At 40.7% G+C, this 16781-nt stretch overlaps 1 pseudogene; it reads right to left on the bottom strand.

The window, feature by feature from the left end:
• Positions 1-5305: 5305 nt before the first annotated feature.
• Positions 5306-16781, bottom strand: part of LOC127439638 (dynein axonemal heavy chain 2-like) — a 124001-nt pseudogene continuing 112525 nt past the window's right edge.

Raw genomic sequence — 16781 nt, 5'->3', positions numbered from 1 at the left:
AGATTCATAGTACAGCATACAAAGAGCATGGATTATTTGTATTAACATTTTTGTGTGTTTTTTTTTTTTTTTTAGCTGCAGCTCGCACATTTTGAAAACTCCCTTTGTGTCCCATGGCAAGCAAAACAATGAGCAAATAAGCAATAAATAAATATAGCTATGATGACATATTTTTCAAATCATTTTATATTAAAATTTAGCCTTGAGTGAAGCGATGGAATTCTCCAAAATGAGTTGAATACGGCAACCGAGTCATATTTAATATACAATCTAAGGCGACTTTTTACTGGTGCAGGCAAAAAGTCCCCCAGCAATGTTTTATCTTGAAAATGTGTTGGAAAAGTACGTGTTCTGTACCACAATGGAGCAAGACCTCAGCGGCCTAAGTGTCGTTAGCTGAAAAGTATTCAGAATTATAACATTTTGCTAAATGATTACGGTGACAACAATGTGCACTGATGAATTGTGCACAATAAGACAGTGTATTAAGAAAGTAATTTTCTGGTCAATTTTGATTTCATGTTGACTTTAAGCACTGTTTGTCAGAACATCTGCAACATCTCCTGGACTTGGAAAAGCTAAAGCTTTTAACTTTTTTTATTCAACACATACATATACAATTTCTCAAGTTTAGAAGATGTAATAAATTACCACAGTGTTTTTATTTTAGCTCTTGTGTTTTAACATATTTAATTCCCTTAAAGGAAATGTACATATATGTAAGAGGGCTAACAAATGCTTGTTCTTTGTTGCTGTGACACTCTCAGGTCAGTTTATGGGAAAATGAGGAAGCAGGGACCAGCTTACACACTTCAGGGTGATTTTATTTCTTGTCGCTTTTCAGCCGGCACACAAAACTCAATAGCTTTCTTATTAACTCAACATAAAGTCTGTTTTTGTGATTCCCACAACATAAGGTCACGCTGCTATCCGCAGCGTTGTAAGCATCAGGTCTCTCACCTCCGGTGGCCTGGATTGCCCTTTTATCCCCCTCCAGCCCTCACTGCAACACAAAACAGCTGTTAGAGATAATTTCCCACAGGTGTCAATCCTTACTGCTCTTCCTGTCCCGGCCTCGCTCTCTACAGACGTCACTCGGCCATGACCATGGCCACATCACCACATACCCCCATTGCCCGAGACTTCTGGTGAGGCCGGGGAACCATCTGGCCTGTCACTTACTCCCACCCCAATTTCTGGAGAGGAAATCCGCAGCAGCCATCTGCACCCCTGGCCTGTGGACCACCTCAAACTTAAAAGGCTGGAGATCTAGATAGCAACGGGTGATCCGCACGTTGGTATCCTTCATGCGATGGAGCCACTGGAGTGGAGCGTGGTCCGAACAGAGGGTGAAAGAACGCCCCAACAGAGAGTACTGGAGGGTGAGGACCGCCCACTTGATGGCCAAACACTCCTTCTCGACTGTGCTGTACCTAACACTCCTTCTCGACTGTACCTAGCCTCCCTCAGCGAGAGCTTGCGACTAATGTACAGCATGAGCGCTCCTCCCCCTCCACCATCTGGGACATTACCACCCCCAACCCCCTGTCAGATGCGTCCATCTGCAAGAAAAAGGGAGAGAGAAGTCAGGAGAGTGCAATAACAGCCCACCGCAAAGTGCAGCTTTCACCCACATGAACACCTGCTGACATGGCTCCGTCCACAGGACTGGATCTGGTGCCTTTTTAGTCAGATCAGTCAGCGGGCTGGTGACAGTGGAATAGTTAGGCACAAACCTACGATAATAGCCAGCCAGCCCCAGGAAGTGTCTCACCTCCTTTTTGGTCTTAGGTGTTGGGCAGGCTGCAGTCGCAGCGGTCTTATCAATTTGGGGCCGCACCTGTCCATGTCCCAAATGGAAGCCCAGATACCGTGCTTCCACCCGCCCAATTGCGAAATTCTTTGGGTTTGCCGTGAGTCCCGCCCATCTCAAAGATTTCAGTACAGCCCTCATATGCCGCAGTTGCCGCTGCCAATCATTACTGAAAATAATGATGTCATCCAGATAGGCAGTGGCGTAAGCAGCGTGCGGTCTAAGGATCCCAAACAAAATGAATGGAAGCATCACAAATTGGTGTAATCCAAACGGTGTGGAAAATGCCTTTTTTCATGGGACATGGGAGTTAAGGGGATCTGCCAAAATCCCTTTGTCAAATCCAGTGTCGAATAAAAGTGTTCCACACCTAACCGATCGAGCAGTTCATCAATCCGAGACATCGGGTATGCATCAAACTTAGACACTGCATTGACTTCTATAATCCACACAGAACTGGACCGAGCTGTCACTAGGAACCAGAACCACCCGGCTGGCCCAGTCACTGTGGGATTATTCTATTACCCCAATATCGAGCATGGACTTTAATACTTCCCATACCACTTCTTTTTTGTGTTCGGGTAATCAGTAGGGACGACTGTGTAGCACTACCCCTGGGGTCATTTTGATATGGTGCTCTATGAGATTTGTACGATTGGGGAGAGGCGAGAACATGTCAGAGAATTCTCCTTGCAACACAACCTCTGTGACTTGCGATGGTTAAAGGTGGTCTCCACAAGTCTCTGGAGCCACCGTCGTCAAAGTCACGGGAACCACCTCCCTCCATGGTTTTAGAAGGTTGAGGTGGTAAATCTTATGTGCTCTGCCTCTATCCGATCATTTTCACCTCATAATCGATTTCCCTGACTTGCTGTGTGACCTCAAAGGGTCCTTGCCACTTGGTGAGTAATTTAGAGCTCGATGTGGGAAGAAATACAAGGACTTTATCTCCCGGTGTAAATTCCCATAGTCAAGTGCCCCTGTTATACAGCCGGCTTTGACGTTCATGAGCCTGGAGCAAAATCTCCTGTGTTACTTGCCACAGTGTGTGGAGTTTCGCTCTCAGGTCAAGAACATAATGAATTTTGTTTTTGCTGTTTGAAGGTCCCTCCTCCCAATTGTCTCATAGGATGTCGAGCACACCGCGCGGTCGATACCCATAAAATAAATTCAAATGGGGAGAACCCCGTGGAGGCTTGCGGGACCTCTTGTACTGCAAATAATAGGGGCTCGAGCCACTTGTCCCAATTTCGAGCGTCTTTGTGCACGAACTTACGAATCACATTCTTTAGGCTCTGATTAAATAGTTTGACCGACCTGTCCGTTTGGAGGGGTGGTAAACGCTGAATCGAATCAATTTAATCCCCAATAATCTGTACAGTTTGCGTAGTGTACGTGACAAATGTAGTGCCCTGATCAGTGAGGATTTCTTCCAGAATCCCCACTCGGGAGATGATTCTGAAGACTGTCTCTGCAACACTTCGCACTGAAATGTTGCACAGAGTCACTGCTTCCGGATATCGCATTGCGTAGTCCAGCAGAACCAACACAAAGCGATGCCCGTGTGCCAACCGTTCTAATGGTCCGACGAGGTCCATACCATTTCATTCAAAGGGGACCTCGATCAATGGAAGGGGGCGCAATGGCGCTCTTGGGGTGGCCGTCGGATTCACCAGCTGACATTCATGGCATGCCGCACACCACCTGCGAACATCCCGGCAAATGCCCAGCCAATAGAAATTGGGCACTAGATGGTTCAGTGTCTTAACAATTGGGTTGTATCCTCCTTTGTCTGAGTGTCCTGCGTCACTCGATACAACCGATCCCTCCTGGCTGGAGGCGTTGACAATCAATCACTTTCACTTGGTCAAAGGGATGCCTAAGGGTCTCGTTTCATGTCTGCTCCAGAGGGAAATCCCCTGCATGAAATCCTCTATGGGCTGGGGAAGCAGAGACTTCCTCCTCCCTTACGTCCTCCTGAAGTGGAGCTGATGTAGATGACCCTGGCACTGCCTCCCTAGCCAGTGAATAACCCACCACACACCAATATGCTTTGTTGTAGGACTCAGCCACACAAATTCCTCTTAATAATGTAGTAAATGCTGGCCAATTCGTACCCAAGATTAGTGGAGGGGTATGCCTTTGTCCCCAAAATTTAATGATGACTGTCACTAAAGAGTAATTTTGAATATCCCCATGCACACACCTTACCTTCACCCACCTGCCTGTATCCAAAGCCTCGGATTGAACCAAGCTTTGGTGAATGGAGGTTTGATTACAACCTGAATCCACCAAGGCTTGGTATGTACCCCCCTTAGTACTCACTGGTATCTGGTACACTCCAGCTCAATTGGGGGCAGCCTGTGGCACTTCGGGATACGGACCAATGCCCCCACCATCGTGAGGCATCAGTCTTGGAAATGCCCAGGTTCCCCACAGCTCCAGCAGACCGGCCCAGATTTCCCGCCAACACCCGCAGCAGTGGATTCACCAACCTGGGGAGGAGAGCGTAGAGAGATGGGGGACTGGCGGGTTAAAAGGTCCCTGGGACCGGGGAGCTGGTTTTGGGGGAACCACTTCCCATTTCTGGGGAGTAGGGACAGGACAGGGGAAATAGGAGGGTGAAAAGTGAGAAGGAGAGAGAGAGAGAGAGAGAGAGGGCTCACCGGCCCCCTGAAACGCTGCCAAGTGGTCCTCAGCCAGCTGAACAGCCTCATCCAGCGATGCTGGGTGGTGGCACTGGACCCATTCCGCCGTCCCTTTCGGCAGTCGAGTGATGAATTGCTCCAGCACCACCAGATCTATCACTGTCACGGCGTCATGTCCTGCTGCCAGAAGCCACCTGCCGGCAGGAGTCATGGAGCTGTTGCGCAAATGTAAACGGGTGGCTGAGCTCGCCAAGCGTTAGGGAGCGGAAGCGCTGGCGATGCTGTTCTGGGCTGCGGCCGACCCGCTGAAAGATGGCTTGTCGCAAGTTCTCGTACTCCAGGAGGTCTGTCACCAGGAGCTGTTGGGCTGCAAGTTGAGCTTACCCGGTCAACAGCGGAAAAAGGCGGATTTCCCACTGGTTGTTGGGCCATCCACAGGACTCCGCCGTCCACTCTAACAACTCGATAAAGACTTCTGGGTCATCCTGTGGGCCCATCTTGACAAGGGTGACATGGGGGATGACCAAAGCTGTGGGCGGGGTCATGACTGAAGGTTCCCCCTGGGGTACTAAGCTCCATAACACCTGCCGGTCCTCAGCTTGGACCTGAAGGAGCACCTGGAAACCACTGCTCTTGCTCCATGTGCAGGTCCAGGAGGGCCTGGTGCTGGGTTTGGTGGATACTAGCGAGGATCTTGATCACCTCGGCCAGCGGCGAGGACTCCATAACAGCGATTCCTTCCTCTTCCCAGGTTTCTGCACCGCTGTCGCACACTGTACAAAATCAGAAATGGAGTGTTAATCAAGAATGTGTCACTGAGGGTGTGAGTGTATGTGTCATCTACTTAGTTATCAAGGCTCATGAGCAGAGCGGTTCCTCTCTTTATCCAGTGATCATAAGGCATGGCTTCAGACTTTAGATCAACTGCCACCACGAATGATGGGCAGACAGTACCGCCAGACCACACAGGGTAGTAGTAACAGGGACATGAATACGTATCTACACAGACACACAAGAAAAATATCATAGAGCAATCATTGGATGGATTGACTGACATACTGTAAACTTCACAGCAGAATTTAAAGCAGAAGATTCTATTTGAAAAGGGATAAGAATGAAGAGTGCGCTGAGGTCATGCATAACAGAAATAAAAAATAAAAAAAGGAAATGTGGGCTCAGTCTTGGCAACCCTCTTGCGGCTCTCCACAGGTTTGAAGTGGATGGTGGGCATGAGGCAGACCAGCTGCATGGGCTCTGCCTCCACTAGACAGGAAGCTTTCTTGTCCCCAGCCTGCTCCCTCGAGACACAGCCCCTGGATGAGCACTCCATCCTGCAGGAGGGATGAGAAAATGAGAACTGGAACCAAATGAGAGACAACTGTAGTCTACACAGGTGAGATAAAGAAATAGTTCACCCCTACCACCCCTGGAGTCACGAGTTTGAATCCAGGGCGTTCTGACTGACTCCAGCCAGGTCTCCTAAGCAACCAAATTGGCCTGGTTGCTAGGGAGGGTAGAGTCACATGGGGTAACCTCCTCGTGGTCACTATAATGTGTGGTTCTCACTCTCGGTGGGGTGCGTGGGGAGTTGTGCGTGGATGCCGCAGAAAATAGCGTGAAGCTTCCACACGAGCTATGTCTCCGTGTTAACGCGCTCAACAAGCCACATGATATAATGCGCGGACTGACGGTCTCAGACGCGGAGGCAACTGAGATTCGTCCTCCGCCAACCGTTTTGTTCATCTTAACACTGCAAAGGCGGTGCAGAATCTGCATCTGAAGTGGCATATATACCAAGAAAAGGTGTCTTTACACAGATTGTTTTTAGTGCTGCTCGGAGGTGGCATTAATGTATTTACACAGTAATTACGATTGCATAAATAATGTAATGAGATTAATGTTTTAAATACAGTATAAAATTGTGAATACAGAAATATGAAATGAGTAAAAAATAGCTTTTATGAAGCACTGTATCTTTACACTGAATTCTGGCCACGCATATGGCAGCCTTACTGTAACTCACTTGTGTAAAGATGCCTTAAGGGAACTAAACTAAAGACAATTCTACAAACTGAGATTTTTGGAAGAGTATCTCAGCTCTGTAGGTCCTTACAATGTATGTGAATTGTGGCCAGAACTTTGAAGGTCCAAAAAGCACATAAAGGCAGCATAGAATCAATCCATACGACTCCAGTGGTTAAATCCAGAAGTGATATGATAGATGTGGGTGAGAAAAAGATCAGTATTTAAGTCCTTGTTTTTGGCCATTCACATTCTTCATGCATATCACCACCTACTGGACAGGAAGGAGAATTTGTTTTGTAAAAAAAAAAAAGGACTTGAATATTCATCTGTTTCTCACCCACACCTATCATATCTCTTCTCAAGACATGGATTTAGCCATTGGAGTCTTAAGGATTACTTTTATGCTGCCTTTATGTGCTTTTTGGACATTAAAAGCTCTGGTCACCATTCACCTGCATTGTATGGACCTACAGAGCTGAGATATTCTTCTAAAAATCTTTGTTTGTGTTCTGCAGAAGAAAATTAATCATACACATCTGGGATGGCATGAGGGTGAGTAAATGATAAGGGCATTTTCATTTTTGGGTGAACTATCTCTTTAATATTTTCATTAATTTTGTATTTCTATATTCATAATTTCATTCTTAAGAAATTAATTTCATAACATTAATATGCCACTTCAATAATAGCGTAATAAAGCATAAGAAAATAAACTTTATTAGGTATAATAGTAATAAAGTAAAATTAGACTTGTTTCAGTCATGAATGACTAGGTGCTTTATGAATGGTTTAATGGCATACTCAAAACACATATAAGACGTTCATTTGTTGCCACTTTCTGGCATAAAAGTGTGATTTATTAAAATTGTCACTGAATGAATAAGTGAACAAATCTGAACTAATCTTTTTTATTTTTATTTTATACATTTATATAACCAGGTTAGTCTCCTGAGATTAAAACCTCTTTTCCAAGTTATTTTCTCTTTTGATCGAATTAAAAAGACTCGAGTCACAAGCTAATGACATACAGAAACACCATTTGGATTTAATTCACTCCAAATAATGACCAAGCTAAATGTGCAACCTCATTTAGAATGAACATTACTATAACTATATTTTTTTGCAAACAAACAAACTTTTACAGGGTTCGTACAGATGCTTCAAAGTTAAATTCAAGGACTTTTCAAGCACATTTTTATTTGTTTTCAAGGACTATGCTCGAGATGTCATTAAAACTAATTCTTTATTGGTTAATTTTAAATACAAATATTTTATTTATTCAGTTAATTTATTTTTATAAAACACCTCTTATTACAGGTACAACATATCTCAATGAGCATCTTTAACTACATATTCTCAGTAAGAATTCTTGGTTCATTCATGACGAAATTGATGTGCAATTGATGTGCAATTGATGTGCAATTGTAGTGTGGTCCCTTAAAACGTAATTCTCTTTCCAACAAAAGTGAATAACTGGGTCCGTAAACAATAGTCCATATGGCGCGTGCTGTGTTCCGTGTTTTCACACAATAGATTTATGTGAGGAACTGACAGAAATTGCAAATGGGTCATTCTCAAAAAAGGTTGATTTTCCAACTTACAAAATATTGACATTTTCCACTCAGTTCAGTTTTTGCCTATAAACGCTGAGGGTAAACATTTTGGAACATGTTGACATTATTTTGTTATTCATAAAGGACAACTTGGCTGTTGTTCTTTTATTATTTAATTTTGTTTCACGAATGAAGCAAGTTAACACTAAGTTAACACTAATGAGGGTTAAATGGGTTACAACACCACATTTTGAGGGTTCAATGGTGTACAACACCAAATATTTTTGTGAGAAAATATCATTTAAAATGTGAATTAATATCTTTTTAACATGCTGGAAAAATCACTATGTGCATATTTAAGCAGCCTCTGAACTTTGGCCTTAAAAATAATTTTCCACAACTTTTTGTATTTACAAAAATGTTAAAACGTAAAAAAAAACATTGATTGATTTTAACATTGATAATAATTGATAATGCCATGAAATCAAGGGACAAACATTCTTTTTAAATTATTTAAATTATTAATAATAATTTTGTTTTGCATTTTTGTACACTTGTTCGGCCCTGCACTAATGCTTGTATTAAAAATAAGTACAAAATAAATAACTTTACATTTCATAGAAGTGGTGTACCAGAAGAAGGGGACAAGGATTTTTTTCTGGCAATAGACAATTTCAAATAGTTTTTCTAAAAAAAATTAGCAAAAGAGAGTCAAGCCATTTCATATCATTAAAGGTTAGGTTATAGAATGATACCTTTTAATATTTTGATATTGACCCAAATGTTGTCAGAAATAACCTATTTTGTGAGACACAAAGCTGTCTTTACACAAGGGGGCGCTAGATGGCTCAAAAAACTGAACCCTCCATTGATCTACATTCAAATCTCAGAACATTTTACATCTCATCTAATTTATTCACTCTAGAGACTAATTTTTAATTAAAAATGATAGTTGCAAGGATTCATATTTGTTAAATCCACCACAGCAGTATCTATAAAATATATTTTTTAAATCCTCCAGTAACAATTGATCGTGATTGGCCCATTCTGAACAGTGCTGCCAAAAGTAACAGGTGTCACGTGACAGCGCCGACTATGCGCTCGCTGCCTGCTTCAGCAGTGGTCTGTCGTCATGTTTTTATGAAAATAAATAAATACGTTTCATTTATTAAACGATTTAAGCAATATATTTTATGATTTTCTAGAATTAAAGAACTTTTTAAGCACCTCTTGGTAAAAATGGCTATTTTCAAGGGTTTTCCAGGACTTACATTTGAAATAGCCAAATTCAAGTACTTCAATACACATCTGGGACTTCAAGCACTTCAAGCACCTTGTACTAACTCTGCTTTTACGTGCCGCGTTCAACATTTCACCGCAGTTTCCTGGTGAAATGAACACCAGAGGCGCTACAACAACTGTGCATTTTATTAACTTTCACACATATCACGAGTACAATGGCTGATTATGACTTTATAAACACTTATTTTGTGCTCTGTTACTCACACACTGCTATGTTATGATATAGAAACACTTTTACTATAATGCATAATTTGAAAAACGATACATTTTAACGCTTGTATTACAGACTCCTACATTTACACACTTATTCCAACATGATTAGCTTGTGCAGTAGCTCACCTGATAGTTGGATTTGGACTTGGAGGAAGGCAATTTGAGACCAGTCAAGCACACAAACTGACACGTGAGACCAGAGTGTCATAGAAGCGACAAGAAAATGTGCTTTTCCTTTCTCTTTTTGCTTTTGGACACTATCAGCTAGGTTTAGGTGTTGTTTAAGGGTAAGGAGGTCTGTTTTGTGTAACTCATTTTTATTTTAGATCACAATTGGTTAGGGTTAGTTTAAAATTGCTATAATAAAAAAAAATATATATATATATATTATTTCAATGGTTCTTTCAGCGGTTTCAGTTGTTTTTTTTTTTTTTTTTATCACTTTATATGTGTTTATGATCATATTTAGAATGAAAATTAGCTGGCTATCCTGAATACAACATAGTGAAATACATTAAATGTGCACATCTTATAGTGTCTTTGGGCACTGTGGCCCCCTAAGATTTAAATCCTTGAATTGTCCCTGGTAAAGAGAGCTAAAGACACTGAGTCAGGACATGGGCTGTTTTAGCAGTGATGACACACCACACGAGGCAGCGGCGACACAGACAGTCAGTCAGACAGACAGACAGACAGACAGACAAAGAGAGAGAGAGAGAGAGAGAGAGAGAGAGAGAGAGAGATTTTTTTAAATACACCTTTATTAAAACAATAAGGTGTTCACAATAATATTACAAGCTCACAAAAAAAAAAACAAAAACAAAAAAAATACTATTAATAAATAAAAACAAGAAAACATTTTAAAAAGCAAGCATTAAATCATCATCATCATCTACTGTACAAAGGACCTCATTTATCCCCCAAATGTACATGAAAAACTCTACACATTTAGCCATTTTATAATAGGCATGCTCTATTCTAAGCCGGGCCTCCACCAAACCATTGAAGATCTTCAACACATCCAGAGAACCCTGTCCTGACAACTTATTTTTTCTAGATTTCCAAATAGCAAGTTTTGCTGTACCAGACAAAAAATTAAATAAAATCAACTGACTTTTTCTTTTTTCTGTATACTTTGGACCATATATAAACATTTCAAAAGAGAAAGCTTCACCAATTTCAATAAACCATTGAGATAAAAATGAAAACAAATCATTTAACCGAACACACTGTACAAATAAATGAAAAACCGTTTCAACGTCTGTACAGAAGGGATAACCCTCCCCTACAGAAGGATCAATGTGCACCACGTATCTGTTTGTGGCTATCGCCCCATGTACAATCCTCCACTGAGGGTCGCCCGTTGTTTTATCAATTGGGCATTTGTATAAGGACTGCCAGCAGCCTCTAGGGGAAGAAACAGTTCCAAAAAAATCAGTCCATTTTGTTGAAGGAAGTCCACTCAAAAGATTAACATTAGATGCCTTCACACAGGAAATATAGAGGGCTTTTTTCCATACTTCCTCAAAAACTCCAAGCTGAGGGGTTTTAAAAGACAAAAGACACTTCCCGTCATCTTGCCATTCTCCCACAGCAATAGTTACATAAAGAGAGGGGAAAACATAAGGAACCCCCTTTCTCCATTGATCAGTTGCTACTGAATCATTTGTCAAAGTCTTATGATCCACATGCAAAGACATAAATATTTCAGTAGTATCTTGTTTCAGCAGCTGCAAAGATCTCACCCCAGTCCTTTTACTCAATTCCTCTGAGCTTATAGTCAAAATATGTCCCAACTTTGTGCATCCAGCAGCAGTTAAACATGCACGCAGACTGGGACCAGACATAAATCTTGAAGGTAGAAAAAGTGGCTCTTCAAAAAGCCATAATCCAGCATGTGTATCTGATGAACGTGAAATGGTAAACACCTTCCATGCCTCCAGAACTGACTTATAGAAGGATGTAAGATTCGCACGATCATCATTCTGGAGCTCCATTAAGAACAAATGTTTGTCCCATACTTCTGACCCGCCTGAGAAGAGCAGAAGCTGTCTTTAGCCATGATACATCCGTGTGATACAACAGTCTCTGAGCTGCTTTTAAACGGAAAGCCATAATTCTGGATCTGATGTCTATCAATCCTTGACCTCCCTCTTGAACAGGAAGGTATAAAGCAGCAGCACGAATCCAGTGTTGTCCAGACCAAAAAAAATTCATACGTTTCCTTTGAATTTCCTCAATAAGTCCAGCAGGTGGCTGTAACACAGTTATTTTATGCTACAGAGTAGAAGCAACCAAATTATTGGTCACTAAAATCCTTCCTCTATAGGACAACTGAGGTAGCAACCATTTCCATTTAGACAACTTGCTGCACACTTTCTCCACTATACCCTCCCAATTTAGCTTTTGAAAATCATTTGACCCCAAAAAAACTCCCAACAATTTAAGTCCCTCTCTACCCCACTTAAGGTCCCCAGGTAACTTTGGGAGACTATCAAACTCCCCTTTACCGGCCCAGTAAGCTTCACTTTTAGCCCAGTTCACTTTAGCTGATGAAGCTTTCTCATATAGACTAAGTACGTCAGATAAACACTTAATATCCTCAGTGTGATTTACAAAAACTGTGATATCATCAGCATAAGCAGAAAGAGAAATTCTTGAGTCTAAAGAAAAACCAGGCACATTAAAACCTGACAATCTTTCTCGAAGTTTAAAAAGCAGCAGGTCAATTCCTAAACTATATAGTTGACCAGACAATGGACAGCCTTGCCTAATACCCCTTAGAATAGAAACTGGCCGACTCAAAGCGCCCCCTACCTTAACCATACATGATGCACCGTTATATAATAACTGTATCAAATTTAAAAACCTTTCACCAAAACCAAAAACCTTCAATACATTAAAAAGATAATTGTGGTCAACACGATCAAAAGCCTTCTCTTGATCCAGGGCAATTAATCCAACATTCACATTGAAACCATTACAAATATCTACAATGTCTCGCACTAAAAACAAATTATCCATAATAGACCTCTTTGGAATGCAATATGATTGATCCTTGTGTACAACCAAACCCAAGTAATTTTTTAATCTATTTGCCAGACATTTTGAAAAAAAAAAAAAAAATGTATATTCTGTTGTAAGAATATACATCAAAATAATCGTGTCCAATGCAGTTCCAAAACCTTTTATAAAAGTCTGCTGGCAATCCATCTATTCCAGGGGATTGTCCTGAACTGAGTTGTCCTACAGCAGCAGTAATTTCCTTAAATTTTATACTAGCATCCAAGACAGTTTTAGAATCAGAGTCCAGCTGAGGAAGACCCTGAAGAAGCTGTGTCATACAGTCATCATTTTCACAGTTTTCTGCAGCATAAAGACTTGAATAAAAATCCACAGCATGGTTTCTCATTTCTATAGTCTTAGACGTTATCCTCCCATCAGGAAGTTTAAGACAAGGCATTTGTTTTTGTTGAGCCACTTTATATTCCAGGTTAAAAAAAAAAAAAAAGAAGTTGGGGCATCCATTTCTGCTAAAGACATGAAACAGGACCTTATCAAAGCTCCCTTTACTTTCTCATTTAGGACCAGACTTAGCTCTCTCTTTGTCTTTTGTAAATCATTGTACAATACAGAATTATGTGCATCAACCAACTGCAATTCCATTGAATTAATTTGCTTTTCAAGTGATTCACATTCTTTATTCTACTACTACAGTTGGCTGTATACTGCTGACAATTTTTTTTTTATTTGAGTCTTGCCTACATCCCACCACTGTTTCAAGTTTTCAAAAGAACTTTTCTTTTTCCAATTTTCCCAAAAGAAAACAAAATTATCACAAAAAGCAGCATCCTGCAGCAATTTAACATTAAAATGCCAGTAAACCGATTTTCTAGGTACATTTGACATGGTCATTGTCATAATAATTAAATGATGATCAGAAAAACCTACAGGACAAATGCAACATTCTACTCTACTATTAAAATATTTTGACACATAAAATCTAATCGGGCAGCACTAACTCTATTATTAAAAGCCTTAATCCATGTATACTGTCTATAATTAGGGTGTTTAATTCTCCACATATCCAAAAGCTGGAAATCTTTTATGAGTTTTGACAATGCACTTGAGGACTGTATATGAGGTTCCTCAGTATTACGGTCTATAGTAAAATTTATAGTGCAGTTCCAGTCTCCACCAATGACAACACATCCTTCATTAGAACACTTTTTAAGACTCTCATTAAGTATATTTAAAAATGTAGGCCTTCCTGTCCTACTGTTGGTGCACAAATATTTATCAGGAAAACAAGCACTCCTTGAATTTGAGCTTTAACTACCAACAAACGACCCTTCACTGGTTCCTCTGTACTTATAATATCCACCCTTATGGTTGAAGAGAAAAAGATGCCCACCCCTCTACTTAAATTTGTACCATGACTAAGTATTTTATGTCCTTTCCACCACAAATTCCACTCAGCTTCATTCATTAAATCACTATGAGCTTCTTGGAGAAAGACAATATCAAGCTTTTTTTGTTCAATTGTTTCATAGACTATAGCACGCTTTACACTATCCCTCCCACCATTAATATTTAAAGAGCCTATCCTCAAAACATCCATACACAAAATTAAGATGGGAAATAATGAATAAAGCATGATAGGAAAGCAAAGAAAAGACACAGTGTAATGCATGATTATTTGCGATCCTTTGATTTGCTCTTTCTCCTATTCATTGCTTTACTTTTTCTCATAGTGGTAAGATGCTTTTTCAGCCGAAAACGCTTCTTCTCACTAAGTTCCTCAACTCCAACAGTCCTCTGATAAAAAATAACAGATTGAACAAATTTGTCTATATCAGAGAAGTCATTTGTTCATTTGTTTACCATACGTTTCATCCAGAAAACTATTGATTTGTTCCAGACTATACAAAGAATCTTTGTTGAAACCTCCTGAAAAAACTGCCTGAGATGTGTTAAATACAACTCCCTGTGAATTACCATCATTTTCACACATAGAAACTTGTGACTCTGTATCATCAGACTGCTCCTCCTCCACATCCATTTCCTCATTATTCAAGACGCCTGAATACGATTTTTCTTCAGTTCCATCATTTGCACTTTCCAACTGTTTAGTACCACTAGTACTAGCTACTTCTTCATCAGTATTAACATCAGAAACTAAATCAGTTACACTAATCTTTGGGGCCACATTAGCTACAGCATCATCATTTGCAGTGTCAACAGCCGGTAACACAGCATCTGAATTATCATCACTCACCTCAACAAGTGGAACAACCTCATCTTGGGCCGCATCAACCAGATCAACGCTATTATTTGCGACATCATTCTCTCATCCTACTGCGTTTTCTGCACCTATTTTCTTATGTGGACACGTAAGACGCTTGTGTCCCATGTCTCCACACTCGAAACATCTTATGCTGCCAGTAGTTGCATACACCATATATAATCTTCCCTCATGTTTCACACGAAAATTAATATCCAGTGTATTCTCAGGCAATTCTAGCACCATGTAAACAAACCGTCTAAAATACGCAACATGCTTCAGAGCCGGATGTTTACATCCAAGCGGAACAGTTTTAAAGGGACTAACAACTTTTCCAAAACGAGCTAACTCAAGTTGCAAAACGTCATTGAATACGAAAGGTGGGATATTTGAAATTGTTACCTTCGTTGTCGATGTATACAGCGGAGAAAGTTGCACAAAAGCATCTTTAACAGTAAGGCCATTTACTATTAAACGATTAACTAAATTTTGTTCTTTCAAAAAAACAACGACAGCCTGATTCATGCGTGATGCAGATACAATGTTCTCAATACCAATCTGATCCCCAACTGCAATTAACACATCCTCCACTGTGGCATTATCCTCAGCAACACACCTGAAACCATTACGGAGTGATAATGGCGGCGTCTCATCAAGAGACGCCATTCTGCCACACAATCACCAATATATAACTATTTTACAATTTGCTTTCTAAACCATGTATTTTCTGGAAAGAAAAGAAAAAGTAAATAGGAAAAAGCAAGATTTAGAAACTCTCACCACTCAAGCAGCAGCTCTCACCACCACCACCACTCTCACCAACTCCCAGCATGCAACATAGAGAGAAAGAGAGAGAGAGAGAGAGAGAGAGAGAGAGAGAGAGAGAGAGAGAGAGATGCAAATGTCAGGTGCATCAGCTCCTAATGGACAGGGGATGGCAGCAGTTACTCACCTTGGGAGGAAAAGCAGATTTTTGTCATCCACAGTGCTGACAGTGAACTCCCAGGAAAGAGTGTCTACAGATACCTGCACAGCAAACACAACACTGCTTTCAGGATTCAGGAACACTGGTTGGTCAACAGGGATTTGGCAGCTTTTAAAATACTTTCTACACGCAAACCTTTACAGCATTTTGAGTGGATCCTCTGTTCTTATTGGGCCACCTGTCGGTATGTGTGCTGCTTTCTGTCAGTTATTTATTTTACTGCAGAATTGACTATTCAAGGTGTAGGTGTTTTTTTTGATCATCTCATGAAGCTCATTTTGCTTCTTGGCTCTTGAAGACACTGAGCAGTTCAGGGTGTTATTTTGCTGTTTGCAGATCCCAAAAGGATTAGGGAATAAACATAAACTCTGGGGCATTAGAGAGGTAATGGAGCAAGATTGGGCTGCATTCCCTGCAGACTGTGTGTGTGTGTGTGTGCGCGCGTGTGTGTAAATGCATTTCTGCAAAGTGTGTGTATGTGAGACAGAGTGTGTTTGAGCGAGACCCTGCAGAGTGTGTCTCAGAAAGGTCTTACAGTGCTTGTTACAATGTGTTACAGTGTTACTGTAATGACAATGACATTTTATCTGCTTTCTTACCTCCAACAGAGACAGAAAGAAAGAAATGTAACTGAAGCCCATGTGACAGCTGTAAAACTAAACACAGATTTATAATGAAAATACAACTGCTAATACACATGAAAAGGGATAGGAATTACAGTTCCACATAACATTCCCAGTTCCTCTCCATAAACAATTTTTTAAGTATGTACTCTTTAGGGAGCATCCCCTTCCCCCTTAGTAACTGGTCCAAATAGTACTAAACAAAAATACTAAACAAAAACAATACTGTTTTTGGTTACATGTTTTGATAAACATGTACAGTACTTAATAATTCTCTCATCATTTACTCACCTGTATGCCATCCCAGATGTGTATGACTTTCTTTCTTCTGCTGA

Source organism: Myxocyprinus asiaticus, chromosome 1 (genome assembly GCF_019703515.2).
Source record: "Myxocyprinus asiaticus isolate MX2 ecotype Aquarium Trade chromosome 1, UBuf_Myxa_2, whole genome shotgun sequence".
Lineage (NCBI taxonomy): Eukaryota > Metazoa > Chordata > Actinopteri > Cypriniformes > Catostomidae > Myxocyprinus > Myxocyprinus asiaticus.
Note: the sequence above shows the minus strand (reverse complement) of the source record. Positions and strands in the feature narration are given on the sequence as shown.